Raw genomic sequence first — 4,551 nt, 5'->3', positions numbered from 1 at the left:
TTCCTGAGCGACTGGGGGTTACAAATGGCTCGGGACGAGTCTGGTAACCTATAAACAACATATAAGTTGGAATTAAACCGAAGTCACTTGTAAATCTATACTTTAACCAAATTAGACTCTAACGCTCGGTTTGCGCTTACTGATTCTCTTAAGTCACTCGAGTACCCTCGGCTCCACCATTTTTAATAAATTAACCATTACGAGTTTTAAGGCGATTCCTTCGCGAGTGTCTTACCAACTGCCTATTACACTTTACATAAATGTTTCATACTCCAATTAGTCATTTAAGGTCTTTAACCTATGTTTCAATGTAAGGCGAGGGGTAAAGGTTCGTTCGCGAAACACCGTTACTTAAAACGGTTGTTTCTCCTAAACCGTACATCGGATTCAAGCAAACCACATATCAAAACGAAGCTTGAAACATAACCTATCTAAGCATGGAAGTGGTTAGTTTATAGAAGTGGGTGTTCGGGTCCAACAGTTAATCACAAAACAGTTTATAGAAAATCGGGCATTACGACGGCTATTAGCTAACGATTTCCAAAGTTTAAACTACACCAAATCATCACCAATTCAACAACAATCCAACATCCATCAACATCAAACTAAACCCATTCATCTAAGCACTATTATCATCCAAACAAACCAAACTTAAAACTAAGGGTTCAAGAGTTTATACCTTCCTTGGAGAGTGGGTAGTCACTAACAAGCCTCTAGGAACCTTGATCTATGCTTAATCAACCTTAAGCTTTCATGAAAATCAAGAAAATCAAAGTAAGTTACTATTCACTACTATTCATCATCATCTTGATGAGTGGATTAGCTATGCAAACCATGGAATCTTGATCTTAAACTCATGGTATAACTAAGTTATGAAATATAAGATCCAAGGAAACAAACCTTGTAATTTTCCATGGCCTAGAACTTGAGTTTGGAAAATCTATTTCTTCATTTCTTGAAAAGGTCGAATGGAAGAAGAAAGAAATGGGGGAGAGCTTTGCTTGCTTGTCTTGCCTTGATATTTGTGCAAAGAATGCATGGTTGTGGTTAATTATTGGCTAAATATCTTCTTTTCACTTGCTTATGTCATTGCTTGCATCACTACTTTGCTACATGTCTCATTCTTGTGGTGTGATGATGTCACCTTGCTTCTAACCACATGTTTTAGCTTATATTAGAAGCTTCCTTCTCATGTTACTTGCATGTGCTTGCCCCTTGGATGTTTATTTGTTTTACGGTTCGCTTAACTCTCTTTCTCGTTGATCATTTGAGGGATCATACCCGGGATCTTATTACTTGGGTTCCCTTAACCTTTCTCAATACATTATATTCCTTTTTATAATCCTCTCTTATAATCCTTGAATTTAAATCCCTTTAATCATGTTACCTTATACTCAATTCTTTCGGTATCTGGTGGATTTTCGAGAAAAATCAAAGTGTTCGGAATTGGATTCTGACGATCTTTACATACACTTATTTACTTTATGGAATACTAATACGATCTTAGAATATCCATAACAGAACCCCTACATAGTGTGGCATGAAAAGTTTTCTCATTCAGCAAAAACACTATTCATAAGGGTTTCAAAAATTTCCAAAAATTGGGGTTATTACATGGCCAATCAACCTCGACACCGGTGTCTCGGAAAATAGTAATGAGAGCGTATGTCACATCTTCAGCAAAATGACTGTGAATGTCGTGCATGGCCTCAATATGCCGAATCAACCTTCTATACTGCGCATCATCACCAATACCAGTCCTATCAATGTGCACGAGAGGAACCATCTGTAAGCACGGGAGGAACTGGCCGGTCACCCTTTAGATTATCATAAATGTATTCCAACCCCTTGTCCTGGGGTGCACCTAAAAATGCAGAACTCAAGTGATCTGGTAATGGGTTGAGATCAAGTGTGGGAGCTTCTTCAATATAAGGCTCGAGACGCTCTTGAGAAATTTTCAGCTCTGCTAACCCAAGAGAATCGAATGGCATATCCAACTTCCTCTTCCACGGAGGTGCATTCAAAACCTGCAGTTGCTCTGCTCCTTCTTCATCTTCAATAACTGATTCCCCTATGAAGGATATCTCTAAGGTACTTACTTTGGCAAGTACTCAAGCTCCGAATCCATGACAAAGTCGACCCGCTCTACTTTAAAGCACTCATCTTTAGCTGTGGGTAACTTATTTCCTTAACACATTAAAAGTGACCTTCTGATCTTGAACCTTCATCGTAAGCTCTCCTTTTTGGACATCGATCATAGTTTGGTCTGTAGCCAAGAATGGTCTTCCTAAGATAATGGGAATCTTCTTATCTTACTAAAAATCAAGAATTACAAAGTTAGCAGGAAAGATGAGTTTTGTCCGCCTTGACCAAGACATCCTCCACAATGCCTCGTGGATATGTAATATAACGATCAGCCAACTGCATAGACATGTTCACAGGTTTTTGGATCAGTTAGTCTAAGTTTCTTGAAAACTGAAAAAGGGCATCAGATTGATGCTAGCTCCCAAGTCACACAAACACTTTTCGAATGACAAGTTTCCAATAGTGCAAGGAATAGTGAAACTTTCAGGATCTTTAAGCTTCGGAGGTAACTTTTGTTGCAGAATAGCACTGCACTCCTCTGTTAGAGCAACAGTGTCTAAGTCATCGAGCTTCACTTTCCGAGATAGAATACCCTTCATGAAATTCACATAGCTAGGCATATGTTCAAGAGCTTCAACGAAAGGTATGTTAATATGAAGTTTCATGAACACCTCCAGAAACTTAGCAAATTGCTTATCCAACTTCTGCTTCTGCAGCTACTTCGCAAAAGGAGGTGGAGGATAGACATGTTTATACTCTGTATTACCCTCAGGAGGAGTGTGTTCCACAGTTTTCTTCCTTGATTCCACCTCGTCATCCTTTTGCACCACTGTTTCAGCTACAATCTCATTTTCTGGGTTGGAAAAGGTGTAGATGCACTTGTATTTTGGACAAAGTATCCAGACTCTTTGTCTTGCTGAATTTTGGGGCTTGCGACCTTTTCGGATCTCAAGGTGATGGCGTTCACCTATTCGTTAACTTCCCTCTTCCCTGGATTGGCTTTTGTATCACTAGGAAGCATTCATGTTGGTCGATTCAATAAGGCGTTAGCAATTTGCCCTATCTGGTTCTCCAGAGTCTTGATAAAAACAACTTGGCTTTGGCATATAAGAGCCTGGTTTTTGCACATAAGCCGCAACTCCTTAAATTCAGATTTTTCATTCGAAGATAGACCTGCACCTCCATGAGTTTGTTGTTGAAATTGGAGTTGTTGTCTTGGTGCATATTGCGGTTGTTAAAAACCATGAGGGTTGAATTACTTTGCTGCATACTGTTGATAAGGCTATTGCATCGCACCCTGATTTTTGCTCCAGCTGAAGTTAGGATGATTCCAGTTGTCAGGATGATAAGTGTCTGGAACTGGTTACTGCGATCTCTGAAAGTTGCTCACAAACTGAGCTAATTCAGTAGATATAGCGCACTGCTCCGTCGCATACGAACCTGCACACAGCTCACAAACTCTGGTTATCTGATTAACACCATAGTTAGCCAGAGAATCGATCTTCTTAGACAACGCCTTTAGTTGAGCAGTGATAGCTGTAGTTGTATCCACTTCAAGAACTCATGCTACCTTGCCCTATGGCAATCTCTGGGTTGGATACTGATATTCATTAGCAGCCATCAGTTCAATTAGATCATAAGCTTCCTAATAGCTCTTTTCCCATAATGCTCCACCTGATGCTGCGTCAAGCATGGGTCTTGACTGTGCTCCCAAACCGTTATAGAAGCAATTGCTGATCATCCAATCAGGCATTCTATGATGAGGACACTTCCTAAGCATCTCCTTGTAGCGCTCCCAAGCTTTACATAAAGTTTCTCCCGATTGCTGTGCAAATTGAGTAAGAGCATTCCTGAGCACAGCTGTCTTCGCCATAGGGAAGAATTTAGTGAGAAACTTTTGAGCAAGATCCTCCCAAGCAGTGATACAACCTGCTGGTAGAGAATGTAACCAGCTCTTAACCTTGTCCCTCAGATAGAATGGAAAAAGCCTCAGCTTTATAGCATCTTCAAAAACATTTTTGAACTCGAAAGTATCACAAATCTCGATGATATCCCTAATATGCATATTAGGATCTTTCGTTGGAGAACCCCCAAAATGGATTGAATTTTATACCATCTGAATTATGCCAGGCTTGATCTCAAAGGTATTAGCTGTGATAGCTAACCTGACAATGCTAGATTGAGTGTCATTCATCCAGGGTTGAGAAAAATCCATCAACGCTTTCGTTGGTGCTGCTGGATCTCCCATTGTAATGAGTACTTGAAACACAAACAAATAAACCGTGAAAGTAAAAGAATCTGAGTCAATGAACTTTAACGACCACTGACGTCAAGCACATAAACTAAAAATTAATACCGAGTCCCCGATAGCGGCGCCAAAAACTTGTTAGGGCGAAAACACGCGCTAAAATTACACGCAAGTATACGCGTTCACAAGTAGTATAAGATATAAATCAGATTCATTCC

General features: G+C 39.9%; 1 non-coding gene across 1 annotated transcript; it reads left to right on the top strand.

Annotated features, from left to right (window-relative positions):
• The first annotated feature begins 3,836 nt into the window (after positions 1–3,836).
• LOC141680926 (small nucleolar RNA R71) lies at positions 3,837–3,943 on the top strand. Its single transcript, XR_012558450.1, has one exon. It is a non-coding gene; the product is annotated as a small nucleolar RNA R71 (small nucleolar RNA).
• Positions 3,944–4,551: the final 608 nt, after the last annotated feature.

This window comes from Apium graveolens, chromosome 1 (assembly GCF_009905375.1).
Source record: "Apium graveolens cultivar Ventura chromosome 1, ASM990537v1, whole genome shotgun sequence".
Taxonomy (NCBI): Eukaryota; Viridiplantae; Streptophyta; class Magnoliopsida; order Apiales; family Apiaceae; genus Apium; species Apium graveolens.
The sequence above is the reverse complement of the archived record's forward strand: the minus strand, read 5'-3'. Positions and strand labels throughout refer to the sequence as shown.